The 20,498-nt window shown below is 36.7% G+C and overlaps 1 non-coding gene across 1 annotated transcript; it reads left to right on the top strand.

Annotated features, from left to right (window-relative positions):
• Positions 1-13,587: 13,587 nt before the first annotated feature.
• Positions 13,588-13,675, top strand: TRNAY-GUA (transfer RNA tyrosine (anticodon GUA)). The gene is given in 2 exon segments: positions 13,588-13,624; positions 13,640-13,675. It is a non-coding gene; the product is annotated as a tRNA-Tyr (tRNA).
• The last annotated feature ends 6,823 nt before the right edge of the window (positions 13,676-20,498 follow it).

The raw sequence follows: 20,498 nt of genomic DNA, 5'->3' as shown, positions 1-20,498 counted from the left end.
TCTGGGTCCCATTAGCTTAGCTGTTTAGTAGTAAGGGTACTTTAGTATTTTTGTAGTACTGTACTGTTTGTACCTTAGACTTGTTCACTAAGTTTGCTGTTTTAGGGCTTATGTGGCAAGATTTTCTTTTCTTATAAATAGCCTTGTAATAGCTATCATTAATAGTAGAATACAACATTTATTCTCTCATCTCTTTTGCGCCGTTATTCTATTATTCTCTTTGTCACCATCTTTATTCATTGTGCACCAACAATTGGTATCTAGAGCTCCGGTTCCAAACACAGGGAAACACGAGTGAACGTGAGTTTGTGTGACTGTATGATTGATTTTGTTTCTGGGAAACAAAGTTGTGTTGAATCACATTTTTCTTGATTGTTTGTGGGTTGGGAAACACTGTGTGAGTGTGAGTGAAATCTGTTTTTGTCTGCACAAGTTTAAAGATGAGTGGAAGCAACTTGAATACCAAACTTCCAGTTCTTGATGGTAAAAACTGGAATAGATGGATGATTCAAATGCGTGTATTACTTGGTGCTCAAGATGTTCTAGATCTTGTCACTGGAGGATATATTCCGGTTGCAGCGGATGCAACGGAAGAACAAAGAGAAGCGCAGAGAGACGAAGAAGATAGACCAAAAGGCGTTGTTCTTCATCCATCAGTGTGTGGATGTGAATGTGTTTGAGAAGATTGCTGATTCTATGACGTCAAAGGAGGCGTGGGATATACTGGTCAGGTGTTACGGTGGTGACGTATCAGTGAAGAAGGTGAAGCTTCAATCCCTGAGAAAGCAATATGAGAATCTCAACATGAAGAACAATGAGAAAGTCTCTGAGTATATCTCTAGAGTGATTGTGATCACTAATGAGATGAAGGCTTGTGGAGAAACTCTTTCTGAACAAGTAATCATAGAGAAGATATTGAGGTCACTTACTCCTCAATTTGATTATATTGTTGTATCCATTGAACATTCTAAAGATCTGGAAACCATGAGAATAGAAGAGTTGCAAAGCAGTTTAGAAGCAAAAGAGTTGCGTCTGACTGAGAGAACTTCTGAGAGAGAAGTTGAGCAAGCTCTGAAGGCTTTTTTTGTCAAGAAGGACCAGAAGCATAGACGTGGTGATAGATTCCAGAAGGAAGCCTCAACTTCTGATGAGAAGAGATATCAGAAGGGAAAGGATAAGAAGAAAGTTCAATGTTACTGTTGCAAACAGTTTGGCCATTTTGCTAGAGACTATTTGGCAAACAAAGGAAGGAGATCAGAAGAAGCAAATATAGCCAGAGGAGGATCAGATGATGAAACTGTGCTATTGATGGCTTCAGAGTCAGACAAGAGATGTTCGTCAGAATGGTGGTATATGGACACTGGGTGTTCAAATCACTTGACTGGAAACAAACAATGGCTGATAGACTTTGACTCTGAAAGGAGGACAAAGATCAGATGTGCTGATGATAAGTACCTATATGCAGAAGGTATGGGAAATGTCAAAGCCAAAGTGAAGAATGGAAAGACTGTTCTAATCAAGGATGTTTGGTATGTTCCTGGAATCAGAAGCAATCTGATGAGTGTGGGTCAGCTCATTGAGAAAGGTTTCTCAGTTGTTATGAAGAACAACCTCTTGAAGTTGTATGATTCCAATCAGAAGTTGATTATCCAATCTGAACAGGGAACCAACAGAACATTCAAGGTGAATGTAGAAACAGCTGAAACAGAGTGTCTGAGTGCTGAAGGCTCAGAAGGTGATAGTAAGTTGTGGCACAAGAGGTTGAGGCACTTGAACTATAGAAGTCTGGGGCATCTAAGTTCTAAGGAGCTCGTACGTGGCATTCCTAAGATTGTAAAGCCTGAGAAGTCATGTGAGGTATGCATGAAAGGCAAACAACCCAGATTGCCATTTGTATCAGAAGTTGCTCCAAGAGCAAAGCATGCTCTGGGAGTAGTGCACTCTGATGTGTGTGGACCATTTCCAGAACCTTCACTTGGAGGAAATAGGTATTTTGTGTCTTTTGTGGATGAGTTCACAAGAATGACGTGGGTAACTCTCATTAGGTTTAAGAATGAGGTGTTTACAGAATTCCAGAAGTTCAAGGTGAAGGCTGAAAAGCAGAGTGGTCAGAAGATAAAGATTCTCAGAACGGATGGTGGAGGCGAGTATAACTCTACAGAATTCCAGAAGTTCTGTGATGATAATGGGATTGAGCATGAAGTTACTGCTCCCTATACTCCTCAACACAATGGTCTTGCTGAACGTAGAAACCGTACTTTGATTGATATGACGAGAAGTATGCTAAAAGAGAAGAAGCTTCCTCATAATCTATGGGGAGAAGCTGTTGCTACTGCAGCATATGTGCTCAACAGGTGTCCAACGAAGAGGCTGAAGGAAATTGTTCCTTTAGAGAAGTGGACTAAGGAGAAGCAGAGTGTTAGTCATCTGAAGGTTTTTGGTTCTGTGTGTTACAAACACGTTCCAGAAGCTAGAAGGAAGAAGCTGGATGATAGGAGCAAAGTGATGTTATTAGTGGGGTATCACAGTACAGGTGCATACAAGCTCTATTGTCCAGAAACTAACAAAGTTGAAGTCAGCAGAGACGTCATTGTGAAGGAATCAGAAGTTTGGGATTGGAGAGAGTCTCAACCAACTTCTGATGTAGAGATAACTTTTGAAGAAAAGTTAGAGGCAGAAGATGAAGAATCTTCTGAAGAGGAGTCAGAAGATGAAGCATCTTCTGAAGATGAGTCAGATGGAGAATCTGATTCTGATCCAGATATTGATGATGATCCAGAGTCTGGTGGTAGTCATAATTCTGGAAGGGAAAACTCTGAAGACATAGGGTCTGGAGGACAAGCTTCTGGAGATGATCATGGAGGGGGTGACTCTGGAGTAGCTGACTCTGAAGTAGCTCAGCGACCACAAAGAGTCAGAACTATACCAAGAAGGTTTGCAGATTTTGACATGTTGCAAGACACAGAAGTTGACTCAGAAGGAGAGGTCATTCAGTGCGCCATGTTAGTAGATTCTGAACCAGTGAGTATAGAAGAAGCGCTCAAGAAGAAGGTCTGGCTGAATGCCATGAAAGAAGAACTTGAGGCTATAGAAAGAAACAAAACTTGGAAGCTGACAGAACTTCCAAAGAAGAAGAAAGCCATCAGCGTCAGATGGGTTTTCAAAGTAAAGCTGAAGCCAGATGGATTAGTTGGTAAACACAAAGCAAGGCTAGTGGCTAGAGGTTTTCTTCAGAAACCTAGACTAGATTACTTTGAGGTGTTTGCTCCTGTAGCTAGACATGAAACAATCAGACTGGTGATTGCGTTAGCTGCGAACAGAGGTTGGTCCTTGATGCATCTGGATGTAAAGTCTGCATTTCTGAACGGTCTATTACAAGAGGAGGTATACGTGTCACAACCCCCTGGTTTTGTGAAAAAGAATAAGGAAGGGATGGTGTACAAATTACACAAAGCTCTGTATGGATTGAAGCAAGCGCCCAGAGCTTGGAATTTGAAAATTGATTCATTTTTCAAGAAGCAAGGGTTTCAGAAGTGTGAGATGGAATATGGAGTTTATGTGCAACATTCTGGAAGCAACATGATTCTGTTGTGTCTTTATGTTGATGACATATTGCTTACGGGGAGTTGTCCAGAAGATCTGATGAAGTTCAAGAAGGTGCTGATGAATGAGTTTGAGATTACAGACCTTGGGAAAATGTCATATTTTCTAGGGATGGAGATTCTGTACTCAGAATATGGTATCATTCTGCATCAGTTGAAGTATGAGTTAGAACTTCTGAAGAAATTCAAGTTGGAGAATTACAAAGCTGTTGTTACACCGTCAGAAGTGAATCAGAAGTTGGACTCTGATTTTGAAGGTGAAGATGTTGATGCTACGGTATTCAACCAGCTGGTTGGTTCTCTAAGGTATTTGTGTAATACCAGGCCTGATATATGCTATGCAGTTGGATTGGTTAGTAGGTTCATGAGTAAACCTAAGTGGTCCCATTACCAAGCTGCTGTCAGAGTCTTGAGATATGTCAAGGGAACTCTGAAGTTTGGCATATTGTTTCCTTCTGGGAGAAAGGAAGAATCAGAGTTATTGAGTTATTCTGATTCTGATTGGTGTGGAGACAGAGTTGATAGAAGGAGTACTTCTGGATATTTGTTCATGTTTCTGGGAGGCCCTATCTCTTGGAGTTCCAAGAAGCAACCTGTTGTTGCTCTATCAACCTGTGAAGCTGAGTACATCGCAGGCGCTGTAGCTGCATGTCAAGGTGTGTGGCTTCTGAATCTATTAGAAGACCTAGAGATTAGGGTGAAGAAGCCTCTGAAGCTGATGATTGATAACAAGTCTGCAATCAATCTTGCCAAGAATCCGGTGTTACACGGAAGAAGCAAGCATATTGAGACTAAGTATCATTTCTTGAGAAGCCAAGTCCAGAATGGAACATTAGAAGTTGTGCACTGTAGCACTCAGAAGCAAGTGGCAGATGTTCTGACAAAGGCGATCAAGACGGATCAATTTCTGCTCTTGAGGGATGGAATTGGCGTTGTCAGCTTTGAGTGAAGAATATGAATTAAGGGATGGTATTGAAGAGTAATTCAATATTCAGAAGATGGACTGATCTTTTGATGGTTACTCAGAAGATAGTATTGACCAGAAGATGTTATCTGGGTCCCATTAGCTTAGCTGTTTAGTAGTAAGGGTACTTTAGTATTTTTGTAGTACTGTACTGTTTGTACCTTAGACTTGTTCACTAAGTTTACTGTTTTAAGGCTTATGTGGCAAGATTTTCTTTTCTTATAAATAGTCTTGTAATAGCTATCATTAATAGTAGAATACAACATTTATTCTCTCATCTCTTTTGGGTCGTTATTCTATTATTCTCTTTGTCACCATCTTTATTCATTGTGCACCAACATAAGACCATGTACAATGGTTTCAACACTCAACACCCACTTTTTCAACTCTCAACACTCCACATCATTTTCTCTTTCTTCCACCTAATAACTCAACACTCATTCAACTTTTACCCTCTCCAATGGTTTTTCACTCAACACCCTACCCCACCACTTTTTATTTTCATATTCTTATTTAAAATTTATTTTTATTTTTCACTCAGCCATTCATCTGCTGTCACGTGTCTCCTGCGTCAGCCTCAATTGTGTTAAGTTTTCTCAACACCTCTCTCTTCCAGCACACACTCAACACCTCTCTCAACACCCATTGGAGGGGATTTTGCATGTTGAGTTCAAACTCAACAGACCCATTGCACATGGTCTAAGTGGGTTTTATTTATCACTTTAAGTCCATATCGTTTTGTTCAGAAATAAAGTGACGGTTTATATAGCTCACAATATTTCTTTTAACAATATCGGTAGTAAGAACATTTTATTATGAGATATTGGAAGAATAAATATTAATTATTGAATTCATCATTGGTTCATCCCTCCTCATATATGCCAAGGTGTCAAAGTAATAAAATTATATATAACCAATTTATTTTGCTTTAAAAAAAAATTTATATGACCGTTTGATCTATTCTTTTAACGGTCAATATTTAGAGTCAAATTAAATTTACGGTCATATATATAAATTTAATATATATATAAAATATATATATATATATATATATATATATATATATATATATATATATATATATATATATAGGGACGTATCAAATGAGAACTTTGGCTATAATGAGAACTGAGAACTTTTAATAATAATCGTATGATTTAAAATCAATGCCTCAGATTTCACTCAAATTTTAAGAGACAATAATTAATAGATAGATTCTGTCTTAAATACATATCACATAAATGCATATTTGATCATTGATTTTAAATCGTACGGTTATTATTAAAAGTTCTCAGTTCTCATAATACCCAAAGTTCTCATTTGATACGTCCCCATATATATATATATATATATATATATATATATATATATATATATATATATATATATCAATGCACCCCATAGATCTCTTACAAACCGTGTGAAATTCCATTTTTGCCTCCTGCTTGCGTAGATGCACTCTTTTATCCAAAAAATTAACTTCTTCCGTAGGTACATTTACAGAAGTATAATTAACTAGTATATATGGGGAAAAATACACATAAAATCAATTCAAGGACTTTCCCGTAGGTGCATCTACGGAATGGCTTAGCGCCACATTATTTTGTAGATGCATATACGAAAGTGTCTGATATAGTTTGAACCAGCATGATCACTCTCCCATTGTTTCATTTCTTCAAACTCTCCATATTTCACACCCTAAAAATCCCACATCATCAATACCTTATTTCACTCCAAGACTCAAACTTTTTGGTGCAACAAATCGAAGGGAGCAGGAGGAGTTTGAATTTTAGGTAAATATTCATCTTCAACCACTACATTGTTCTCATTATGCAACTAATTTTTGTGAAAAAAAGTTATGTTGCTTCCGTAGATGCATCTACGGCATGTGTTGAGGAAGAACACTTACGTAGGTGCATCTACAAAATAATCCCTGAGTTGTTTTTTCCAGCAGTTTTGTAATTCTGTGTTATTTTGGCAATTGTTTGCAAATAGGTATGGTGCACCCCGATAATACTTCAAGCGAATTAGCTCTTTTTGTCGATGTTTGTACGAGTGTTTATGGAATAGTCGCAAAGATGGTAGATGTCGGAGGTGACTTTAGTAGCAAGTGAAATTCTGGTGTAACAGACCCAAATGTCTTGGGAGATGTCGAGACATTTGATCTGTCAAGAAACATTAGCAAGGTATATACATAGATTTATGCCAAACTGAAAGATAAATGACACCAGTAATTGTTGACCCAGTTCGGTGAAAAACACACCTACTCTAGGGGCATACCAAGTCAGGAATGAAGTCCACTATCAGCAGTATTAATTCATAGTTTTTTTTTTACAAGAAGTATTAATTCATAGTTAAACTCCTCCGTTTACAACCCTTCACTTAATCTCTACCAAATGACTCTTCTACCAAGATCCTCTCTAGATATGGAATATCCCCATCCCACTTCCAATCACCTCAGCGATGTTGCACAGGTTTCCATCTCAGGAACTATAACAACGACCTAATCACCAACATTCTGATTACACAAACAAACAGTTTGGAAGACACACTTCCATGATAATCCCTAGCCAAGACTCTTGACTATGAACAACAACTTGGAGTTACTTCAAAGCTTCCTCCAAGAACAATACGTACTCCTCTTGCCTACAGGCTTCAAGGATTACGGTGACCTTCCCACAACCTGGGAGGTTCACTTAACCTAGCCCTGATGATTACATCTTGATATATTTCGGCTGGCTTACTTTCTAGGTTACAAACCCTTCTATTTATAACCTATACCCAACTGGATTTGGGCCTTCAATCATATCTAATTTGTTGTTACAGTATAGCAGTAACTTCTGCTACAAACAAGGTCTTCAATCTTTTAGTTTCCAAAAATATCTCCATATTTAGAAATTATATAATTTTCAAATATTCTGATTGATTCTTCAGACCTTTTAAATATATAACGCCATATATGATATATATATAATATTCAGAAAATATTCTACATCTGTTAAATTGAAACTGAATCTCATTAATCCAGCTCAACAGGTGCGATGTTAACAGTTATTCCATAGAACATGTTATTCCAGAACATGTTCCAACATCTCATAGGACATCTTCTTGTTGTACCTGTTGTGTTTTATTCCTGTTTTCTGTTTACAAGTTTTACATCCTATGATACATATTGCTGCTATTATTATTTGTTTTACAAAAATTAAGAATCCTAAAACATAGAACTTACAGCAAGCAAGACTTTGATGATCGTGAAAGTATGCTAACATGGAATCATAAAAATGCAACTAACCTTGGTTTTGGTATGGTAATAGGAAGATCGGATATTGGTATGGCAAGAAGAAACCCGTTTGTAACAATGATGTGCGAAACAAGCGGGAAATACCATCCTCCTCTAAAGAATTTTAACAGAGACGACATGAGTACTAGAAAATGTGACTGTCCATTTAGAATCCGTTGTTACATGTTGGCTAGCAAGAAGTGGAGATTCTCTGTTATTTGTGGTTTGCATAACCATGATTTGTGCGCAAAATTACAAGGACATCCTAGTGTTCGCGTGCTCAATTTGGAAGAGATGACATCTATTAAAGACATGTCCTTGAATCTTGTCCAACCGAAAAATATACTTGCCACATTGAAAAGGAAGGAACCCGACAACGTATCGAATATAAGGCAAGTGTATAATCAACGGTACCGCAATAATAAGGCGACTAGGGGAGATATGAGTGAGATGCAACAATTGTTGAAAATGTTGGATGCTAACAAATGTGTGTCGCAGTACAGAACTTGCGATGACGAGGTTATGGTCTGAGATATTTTTTGGACTTATCCGGATTCAATAAAGTTGTTCAACACTTTCCTGACAGTGCTCCTTCTTGATTCTACCTACAAGACCAACAAGTATCGACTCTCATAATTTGAGATGGTCGGTGTTACATCCACCGAGAAGACATTTACCGTTGGTTTTACTTTTTTGGAGTGTGAAAAAGAAGATAATTTTAGGTGGGCATTGGAGGTGTGTCGCCTACTTTTGAAGAAACAAGTTGAGATGCCTAAGGCGATTATTACGGACCGCGACCCCACTTTGATGAATGCGGTTTCAAAGGTATTTCCTTCTTCTGATGCATTACTTTGTCGATATCACATATCATGTAATGTGAGAAGTAAGGTTAAACCCGTTGTGAGGACGAAACAAGTAAAGACCGAAGGTGGGAAACCGGTGAAGCCCGAAGTGGTCGTTGACCAAATAATGGATGCATGAGCTCGTATTGCAAGTTCGTCGACAAAAGAATTATATGTCGATGCCGTATTGCAATTTCGGAAAATATGTGAAAAATATCCCGATTTATTGAAATACGTTGAAAGCACCATTCTTGACAAGGTGAAGGAGAAGTTTGTTTATGCATGGACGGATAAGGTCCGACACCTTGGGAATACAACCACCAAGAGAGTTGAGTTGGCACGTGCTACTTTGAAAAATTGATTGTGTAATAGCAAGGGTGATTTGTGTCGAGGTTGGGACACCATATATATTACCTCAACCTCTAACCTCTTCTTAAATCATACTTAATAGCATATTCATTTTCATATAATTTCTTAACTTTTATTATACATATGGTTGTCAATTTGCATCTATTAATGGTGATCTATGTTGAAATTATCTGTTTGGAGCATCGAATTTGGGAATTTTTCTCCTGTGAGGATGGGGATGGAGGGAAAAATTCTCCCGATGACACTTTGGGCGGGAATTGAGAAAGTAACCTCCACCCCATGGATTCCCCGACTCCGATCATATTATTTAACTTTTGTATTTTATATTATATAACATATAATTATATAATTTTACATAAAAAATATTAATGTATTAGAAAAGTGCACCCAATACATAGAATCTACACATTATCTTCTCTTTTTATTTTCTCAATTATATTTGTCTCATTCATTCATCATTTCCTCTATTCTCATCATCACAACAACCATTTTCCTTTGTTCATTGTGCTTATGGTAATTACTCTTCAAATTCACTTTACGTTCATTAGTAACATGTTTTTCATTCAATTAATAAATTAGTAGTTATGGATTTGCCACACTCACACCTAATAACTGTGTTTTTCATATATGTACTTTTATTTTTAAAAAACTAAAGATGCAAAATATATGTTTTTTTTTAAAAGGAAAAAATAATGAAATACTCATAGTTTTGATCGGAAAGTATACAAAATTTCTTAAGATCTGATCTCTGTGGATCTCTGTGGGGATTGGGATAGAGGCAAATATTTCCCTGTGGCGGGGATTGGAGATGGGGATGAGGAATAAATTTGGGTTGGGGCAGTGAGCGGGGAAGCATCCTTCAAACATTCTCTATCTCGTTGACATCCCTAATTATAGATTGCACCTAATTCTTGGATTCTCAAGTATTTTTAGTCAGTTATCATTATGAGTGATTCATTGATCAAGTGACAATAGTCTCACCCTTTTGAATGTGTTTTGAAATTTCTTTCTAACTAATATTTTTGTCAAAGGATTAACTAAGTTTTCCGCAATTCGGAAAATTTTGCAAAAATGAATATGTGGTCCCAACCATGCATATGTTGGTATTGAAACATACTTTGAAAGGCTTTATGTTTCAAAACCAAGATTCTATGTATCGATACATTCTTTTAAAAAAACGTAAGTGGTTTAATAGGAGCCTAAGTAGGGATGTCAACGGGGCAGAAAATGTTCGAAAGACGCTTCCCTGTACTCCGTCCCGCCCCCAAATATATTCCCCATCCCCGTCCCCAATTCCTGGCACGGGGGAATATCTTCCCCATCCTCACAGTGATCCACGAAGATCCAATCTTAAAAAAAATTTATACTTTTCAATCAAAACTATGACACTAGTATTTCGTTATTTTTTTTTAATTTAAAAAACACATATTTTGCATCTTTCTTTTTTAAAAATAAAAATACATCTTGCATCAATAAGAAAAAAAAAAACACTTGTCGTTGCAAATATTTTTCTGTAAAAAAAAAAATATTAAAAGAACTTGTTGCTACCTTGCTTCTGCTAATTTACTACCACGGTACCATTGTCGTTTCGCGGAAGTGGTTGAATATATGTGAGTGTGTCAAATTCATAACTACTAATTTATTAATTGAATTAAAAACATGTTACTAATGGAAGTAAAGTGAATTTGAAAAGTAATTATCATAAGCATAATGAGCAAAGGAGAATGGTTGTTGTAATGATGATGGGAACAGAGGAGAAAATGAATGGAGGAGATAAAGATAATTGAGAAAAGAAAATAAGGAGACGGTGTGTACATTGTATGTATTGAGTGCACTTTTCTAGGGTTGAGTACTTGGGTAGTGAAACAATACATTATACAGTAAAACATAAAAATAAAATGATCCACTAGTGACTCTTCATTTTCTAGGTACATTAATATTTTTTATGTAAAATTATATAATTATATATTATATAATATATATAAATTTAAAAAGTTAAATATTTTGCATATATAAGCAAGTTGGACATGCGTGATTTCATGCTTGTTTTTGGTGCGAGAATAATCTTCATGCTTGTTTTTGGACATGCTTGATTTCATTTTCCATATAGCATGGATAAAATAAGAAAGTTGAACATGTTCTACAACCTTGCAGATGCTCAAGGTATTTTGGCTATGACAAGTACTAGGATTTCTTCTTCTACCCTCTCTCCTTTGGCGGCCCTTACTCCTTCTTTATCACCTTCTCATACCCTCGACTATAGAGGCTTCGCTTTTGTGCTCGAGGTGGATCGCTTGTGGATGTTGCAGCTATTTTGACAATGAAGGATTGTAGTGTGTAACCCCAATGATTCCTATGTCCTTGGTTTGAATCTAATAGGTCAGATTATTGTAATAAATTTTAGTGTTAATTATGTTTTTAGTCCCTATAAATATGCGACCCTGCAATTTTAGTCCCTCTAAAAATTTTCTTTAGTAAATGATCCTCACAAACTTTTCCGTCCCCAACATTGGTCCCTCCCGTTAGTTTCCACTAACGGAGGCTGACGTGGCACACCACGTGGAAGACAGATTAGCAAAAATCTGAAAACATATGAAATTGCGGGGGTTTTAAACCTCCTCTAAAATAACCCAAAAAAAACAAAAATCTTGGTTCATGACTTTTCTCAAACACCTTGCAAGCAAGATTTTGCATTGAGTGTGTGTTTGAAAAAACTTACATCAGTGAACAACACACCTTCATCCAATATCCAATTCTCACAGCTTTTCAAACTCTTTTACTTTCTATTCCACACTTCTGTTTCAAATTTCTATTTGTCCCTAATCTCGTCTTTGCTTTAACCTAAAATCCACCTACTTCTCCTAAATTCTCGTGCAAAACCAAGAAACTCCCTTTGTTCATACATACATCTAAAAAACATTCTCCCCTCAACTCTCAACATTACTTCTTGAACAAAAATGACATCCACCATTATACACAATCAACAAATTCAAAACTCAATCAACCAAAGATTCAAAATATTGTTCTAAATGTTAAACATGAGCAACACACACTATTGAAACGTACAGAAAATATTATCATGTTATTAAGCACAAACTGAAGAAATATAACCTTGAAGCGCACATAATGAAACTCTGGTAAGGCTCCAGCAATGATGACCTTGAAGGAATCTCAGGCAATTTGTCTCTCTCTGTTTTTTGCTTGCTTTACTTGCATCAAAATTGTAGATCGGTTGAGTTGAATGAATGTTGTGTGTTGCTAGCAATTGTTGAGTTGAAGTAGATGTGTTGCATTTGTTGTGAATCCATTGTGGTTTGTGGTGCGGTGTTGACGTTGTTGCGTAGAAGATGATGATGATGATGTGATTTGCTGAAGGTGTAGCTGCTTGGACAATGTAGCTCGTGACGGTGCTTTGTGAATCAGATATACATGTTAATCGGTGTTGAGTTATTGCTTAAGTTTAAAAATTTTGTGTTGATGTTGTTGCATGATGCGTAGAACTTGAAGGATCTTTTGAAGAAGTAATAAGTGATGTATGAAGCTGTTGTGATTACGGATCTGTGATGGATTGAAGATGAATGTAAGGTACATGATCCATTTGTTGCGATACGAATTATTCCGCGTCGGAGTGAACTTGTGTGGATTGGTGATGTCATTACAAGTTGTGTGGTTGTATTTGCAAATGTGTTTATATTTTGTGAGTTATGCCAAAGGTGTGAAGCTGAGTTAGAGAATATGTGTTGTTCACTGATGTGCTTTGCAGGTCGGTTCAATAGAGTTTTGCAGGTTTGGTTAATGTAAGATGTTGGTGGGTGATGCAGTTTCACATAATTGAGTGTGTTTCCCAAAAATCTTAGTTCTGAACATGCTTGCAAGGTGTTTGAGAAAATTTCAGAACCAATATTTTTGTTTTTTTTGTTTGTTTAGTAGAGGTTTAAAACCCCCGCAATTTCATATGTTTTCAGATTTTTGCCAATTTGTCTTCCACGTGGCGTGTCACGTCACCCTCCGTTAGTGGAAACTAACGGGAGGGACCAATGTTGGGGATGGAAAAGTTTGTGAGGATCATTTATTAAAGAAAATTTTTAGAGGGACTAAAATTGCAGGGTCGCTTTTTTATAGGGACCTCTGGCATATTTAACCCTAAATTTTATAAAATATTTTTCAAGGCCAAAATATTTTGTCTTATCTTATTTGTTTTCACAAAACAAAATCCACAGATGAAAAGACCTATGAAATCTGGACCTTTTTACTAGAATAAATGGATATGCATTAAATTGAATTCATCTAATAATTTATGACTTATCATTATCACCTTTATATAAACTAAAATATAATTTTTGTTATGTCTTTTCATCCATAGTACTAAATATCAAACTACTTTTCTTTTACCAAAGACTATACTTACTTCTTTGAGGTCCTTCATATAAAAGTTGTCACACAACCAAAATTTCATATTATTTATAATATTAATGTTTTAATCAAATATAATTAAGTAATCTTCAGAAAAACATATGTTGTTATCACCAACCGACCTTAGCTCAGTTGGTAGAGCGGAGGACTGTAGTGGGCAACCCCAGTAATCCTTAGGTCACTGGTTCGAATCCGGTAGGTCGGATTTTTGTAATAATTTTTAAGAATATAATTTCTAAGCCCAAAATTATTTTTCTTATCTTGTTTTTACACACAAAATAATCACAGAAGATGTGATCTATGAAATTTGGACCCTTTTATAGGAATTAGGTTTGAATCCAATAGGTCGGATTTTTGTAATAATTTTTAAGAAAATAATTTCTAAGCCTAAAATTATTTTTCTTATCTTGTTTTTACACAAAAAAAATATGTGACCTATGAAATTTGGAGCCCTTTATAGGAATAAATGGGTATATATTAAATTTCATTCATGTAATAATATATGTCTTATCATTATAACCTCTATATAAACCAAAATATAATTGTTGTTTGGTATTTCCATCCATAGTACTGCATATCAAACTACCTTTCTTATACACAAAGGATTATACTCACTTTTTTGAGGTCTTTCATATCAAATTTGTTACACAATAATGATTTCAAATTATTTACTATATTAATGTTTGAACTAAAGATAAGTAAGTCGTCTATATAGAAACACATGATAATGCGAATTTTATTTTCAAACTTATCGTAAATACATTTGTCACTTTCATTCACTATAAACTCATTTAAGATAACCAGATTGTCAAACTTTTCATGTCATTGTTTAAGACCCCATAAATACTTATCCAACTTACAGACCTTAATTTCCTTTCAATGAACCAAAAAGCCTCTAGGTCGTTCCTTATAGATTTCTTTCTCAAAATCACCTTTCAAAATAGAAATTTTAATTTCTATTTGATGTACATCTATGCTTTAAACAACATTAAGTGAAATGAGTTTCTTAATGGATGTTATTCCTCTAATATATGAAAAGGCATCAAATAAATCTATATTTTATTGTTTTCTAAATCATTTGGCTACAATGAAAGCATTGTATTTCTCAACGGATCTATCATACTTTAGTTTCTTTTTCAAAGTATATTTACTACCTACCTATAGGTTTGCATCCATTATGAGAGTCTACTAAGTGCCAAGTTTTTTTAGATTCAGGAGAATATATGTCTTCATTTATGGCCTCCTACCATATAAGTCAAGATTCAAAGACAACCTATCTTCTTGGAGGTTTATCGCATCATCCTCTAAGGTACATATTGTGAAGTCAAGTCAATAAGGTTTAACAACTCTTGTTTTCTTGATTCTTCTAGATTATATTTCTTCATGTTCATTACTTTAATTTTTAATGATCCCGGGAGATTAATGTTGAAAGAGTATTGTGGTGTACTTTTCGTTATTATCGTATCCACAGGGATTATTGCGATATCACCGCCGTTCTATAGCCTATTTTGTCTTGAGTTAATGTTACTTTAGTTTTAGGTTTGCAAAAGATCATTCAATTCTTTTAGTAGCAAAGAGTAAATTAATGAAAGTTCTAAGTTAAAGAAAATGTATCAAGATTCGATTTCATCGACCTAAATTTGTATGTCTCCTTATAAATATACGTATATGAACATGGTAACGATCAACATAATTACGTATCGATGCCTATATCATCCGTGTCCGCAATGATATAGTTAGATTTACCGTATTGTTTAACCGACGATTTCTCCATCCTTTAAACAATACAAATAACGTTTTAAAACCGATACTAAGTAAACATCAAACGCTAAATCCATGTCTGCAATTTATAGTTTGATAGATGATAAAGTTAGATCTAGATACAAATATTGATGTCTCAAACACTTATACCAAAGAAAAAGCTTTAATAAACAAACTAAACCATCTATATTGATCATCACTTGTTCATACATAATATATTCACAAGAACACATACAAAAAGCTAGGAAGATTACATCTTATCTTGATACAAAAGAGATTTAGCTATCCATGAGAATGGTAGCTTGCTCAAGAAGTAAAGGATGAAGATCAACAAGCATCAAAGGCGATTAATCGACGATCAAAGCTTCCAATCTTCAACTATTAGTTTGCTACAGTGATTAGGGTTTATGAGCTCTTAAGAATAAATGTCCACCTTCCAAAAATCAGAATTACTCTTTATATAGTAAAACCATTTTCTGTCCAGGGCGCGTCGCGCCCTCCAGCGCGCTTCGCGCCATTACACTTAAGAAATTTAAACCGCCCATGCGCGTGACGCGCGCAACTCTCTGCTTTGAAGCTCCAAAATATCTTGCCCAGGGCGCGACGCGCCCACATCTCCGCGCGACGCGCGCTAACTTCTGCCAGGCACTCTCTTGTCAAGCTCAAAACAAGCTCCAAACTTCCCCAAAATTGGCTAAAACCTACAAAATCATAACTAAAACACAGTATTAACATAAAATGAAAGCTTAATATTATAAACTATAAATAATTATCTAAAACTTCAGGGAATTGTACGAATATCCGATAAAAACGGTCGAAAGGTGCCATTAATTAAACTAAATATAAACACATTTTGGCACCTAACAACTCTTCCCAACTTAAACTCTTGTTTGTCCTCAAACAAAACAATGATAAATTACCGGGAACACAAAATATCACAAATGAAACAACAAGGTAGAAACAAGAACAATTGAATGGTTCAAATTCCAAAAGTACACAAAAATCAATCCTTACCAATTTTCATCAAAGTACCATGATAACAATGCTAATCCTATATACAAATTCTATGTCAGAAATTCCACAAAACAAAAGAAGTTCAAGAATGAATCACACCTACGTATTTCTCTACTGAGAGAACAAAAATGGAGGATCCTAACACTCACCAGACAATGACGCAAACATACCGAATTAATTATAAACTCATCTAATCACAAGACATATAAAAAGTATATAAGCATGAATCACTAAGGACTTTCGGGTTGTAGCTTGGCTTGGTTAACAAGGAAGTGTCTCATATCTCACGGCCATTGAATCGAAAATGTCAAAACCTAAGAGAGCATTCAAATTCAATTATCACAACCTAAACAACCAAGTTTACCACATTATTCATTACTTGCTCAAGGGTCACAACTTTTTTCTTTCTTTCTTTTTCCCTTTTTTTTTTTTCATATATATATTTTTTTTTCTACTCTTGGTCTTTTATTTATTATAAACATAAATATATACCCCTTGAGCACTATCTTTTGATTTATCCTCACCAATGTACACCTTTATTTCATTCTCCCCAACTTGTATATTACCAAGACATCACTAAGAATGCTCCCTATTCTAAGGCAAAAAGGAATCAATCCTTACCATATCAAATGGCAACAGTTCAAGGTAGAAAGAAAAGAAAGTCATCAAGATTCTATCAAAAATCGGTATAGAGATCTATATACAACATAAGCTTAACCGATAAGAATCTTGGAAAACGGCTCAAAGTGGTTAGCAAATACTCACACACTCACCGGGTAGGTTACATTTGGATTGGAAGTTTTTCTCATAGTGCAGAACAAAACGCCTTGATCACTTTCATGCTTAACACAATTTAATAACAATGCAAGATTAATCATAATAAAAACGAGTTAAAACGCACATTGCTGGTATCCAGCACAATTTATATATATACACAGTGGAAAGTCTCCTCACAACTACAGCTAGGCTAAAGTGATTCACAATTGAACTAATTTTATCCACAGAAATTAATGACACCTAATTTGTACAATTAAAAGCATCACAATCAAAGGTACTTGATAAATAAAACGATAAAGGATGTACCTTGCACGTACAGTTTTCAACTTATATCATCACCACTCAAATTGTGTTGCATCATCCAAACTCATCGTGGCAACAAAAATTCGTGTTCCAGCTAATTAATCATCAGGACAACTTATCAAACCATTATTTCTAAAATATAAACACTAAACTAAAATAAACTACTTAAAAATAAATAAATGCAAAAATAAAATAAACTGAACTTATATAAAATAAAAACCACACCAAACGGTGTTAATTATCCAAAGGCGTAAACTTAGCCTTTCAAAGTACCTCATCCAAAAGGATGGAACAAAATTATAAACATTAAAAACAAAGTAACTAAAACATTGTTCTAACATAAAACTAAAAACAATAAAAATAAAACAGTAAAAATAAAGCAGAAAAACTACTCCTCATCGGAAGTAACCTCTTCATCATCAGCCATCCCCTCCTCAGGATCTGGCCTGCCCTCAGGCCATGAAGCATAAGCAGATAGATCATCCCGGGTACCAACAGGCTGCTGCAGAGAAAGCTGCCGGATAGAATCCTGCAAAAACATAAACGCTCTCTGATGCGCCATATGCATCTGATAGTTCCAATCACTTGCATCACCATACTGTGGACCAGCAGGCGGTGCAGCAGCAACCGGAACAGCTTGAGAAGCATCGGGAAGGTCAGATGCACCAGCAGCAACACCAAAAGGACGACCTCCAGGCAAACAGTACATGTTAGCAAAAATATCATCTATAACACCATCCATGGGAATCCTACCACCAGGTGGAAACCGGACATCAGCCTTCCTGCACAAACCCATTATTAAACCAGGAAAAATCAACCTACATTTCACCCCATCTCCATGAAGAGTCCCATTCAGGGCGACTCTTTTCAGCTCGTTCGCCACAATCCTGGACACATCAATGTTATCACCATTCAAAATACCCTGAACCAAACCTGCCGTATCAATGGTGAGGGAGGAAGTGTGACTCCGTGGCCTAATGTTGTAAAGGACCACCGAAGTCACCAACTGAGCCTCCTCCGTCAACTGACTACGAGTAAAAGTCTTTGGCAGCCCAGCTTTAGTCAGAGTATAGGTGAAACCAGTCCTGCAAATCCTCTCCCTAATACTCTCCACGTCCCAGTTTCCTCTATTCAACCTGGGATGGTACTGGCATTCTTCTACCAAAGCAAGAGGGTTATCCAGAAAATCAAAAATAGCCTCTTTGCTAAAATCAATGGCCTTACCTCTCACCCATGTTTTAAACGGGTAAGCTTCAGTACCTGACCAACCGCTCGGAGGCAAGGCGTTTGCGTAGAATTCTCTGACAATCTCCACCTGATAGAATTTTGGTGGAGCGAACAACTTGTCCCAGTATGTTTCAGACAAAGCAGTCCACGCCCTTTGGAAAAGGCCGTGGTCAATAGGAACCACAGTGCGTTCACTCCACACAACTCGGCTTTCAAGCTCATGGTACCTCGCCTCTTGCTCCGGACCTAGAAACTTCGTCCGATCAAACCTGCCAGCTTGTGAGGAAGATCCCTCACCAGAACCAGTCTTCTTTCTCTTCAAAAAGGGTGCCATTCCTGCACAAATTCAAATCAAACCAAAACACACAAAATTGAAACAAAATTAGCATATGCTCAAAATTAACAGCACAATTCAAGCCACAGTCATCATCAATCATCAAACAGACCCTATCTACACCCCAAACAACATAAAAAAAATTTCAAAAATGAACCCAGGGCGCGACGCGCGCTGTACAGGGCGCGACGCGCGCTCTGCGAAACCCAGAATAAAACTTCATTTTTCTGCAAAACAGAAAAGAAGAACTTGCTTCTCCTCCCCTCTAAGGGTTCCAGCAGGCTAAAGATACAGCAAAAGGATGTCTTCTACCCTAGTTTTTCAAAATCTATCAAAAATTCCTAAATCTAAAAACCTAAACTTCTAAAACTTAAACTAATGGAAATAGAAGGGAAGAGAGAACATACCTTTGATGATGATGACAATAAAGCAACGAAAATAGTGAGGGAATGCAGTATAATGCAAGAACAAGGTGGTGTTTTGTTTGAACTTTCTTGACACAAAGAGGAAAAAGGGTTTGAATGGAGGCAAAGACCTCCAAAAACCCTACTAACTCTTCTGCCAACGAAACCGGGTCGGGCCCAGCATGGGTGGGCCCAAATCAAAATTTTTTTTTTTCAAAAATATACACAGCGCGCGACGCGCGCAGAATTGGCGCGACGCGCCCTCATCTCTGCCAGGAAGGGGGTCTTGAATTCACCCAGCGCGCGACGCGCGCATATGGGTGCGGCGCGCGCTACACCAGAAACAGCAGAAAAACTGCATTGTTTCAGCACGCCCAAAAATACCGGTAGATCGTTTCTGGCTCGACGACAACTCAAAAATCCCACCTGCACAAAGAACACAAATACAAGTGAATATATACAACTTGGGGTGCCTCCCAAGAGCGCTTTGTTTAACGTCGGTCAGCTCGACGGTCAAAGGCAATCAAGGATCGCCAAACGATAAAACGCAAGTTTCACGATTAAAATCGCTTCCTCGATAAACCTTCAACCTCTGACCATTTACTACCCACTCTTGGTTTGATTTTTGGTCCTCTATCACAATAGCCCCTTGGCTTCTCAATTCTTTGACCAAAAACGGTCAGGACCATTTAGATTTCAACTTTCCCGGAAAAAGTCTTAACCGGGAATTGAAGAGTAAAACTAATTGCCCTACCTTAAAGTCCTTCATTCTAACCTTACTATCATGATAGAATTTGGTTTTTTCTTTGTAAATTGAATTAGACTTATAGGCATGCAATCTCATCTCTTCCAACTCATTTAATTGGATTTTTCTTCTCTCTCCACACAACTTGTGGTCAAAATTCAAAAGCTTCAAGGCCCAATATGCCTTATGTTCTAGTTCTACGGGAAGGTGGCAACTTTTACCATACACCATTTGGAATGGTGTAAGACCGATCGGTGCTTTGAAAGCGGTCCGATACGCCCACAAGGTTTCATCTAACTTCATTGACCAATCCTTCCTAGAGCTAGACACAGTTTTCTCAAGAATTCTCTTAATCTCTCTATTGGTCCTCTCAACTTGCCCATTAGTTTGTGGATGATATGGAGTAGCTACCTTGTGCTTTACTCCATATTGCTCCAACACTTTTTCAAGCGGAGCATTACAG

The sequence above is a fragment of the Vicia villosa genome, linkage group LG2 (assembly GCF_029867415.1).
Source record: "Vicia villosa cultivar HV-30 ecotype Madison, WI linkage group LG2, Vvil1.0, whole genome shotgun sequence".
Lineage (NCBI taxonomy): Eukaryota > Viridiplantae > Streptophyta > Magnoliopsida > Fabales > Fabaceae > Vicia > Vicia villosa.
Note: the sequence above shows the minus strand (reverse complement) of the source record. Positions and strands in the feature narration are given on the sequence as shown.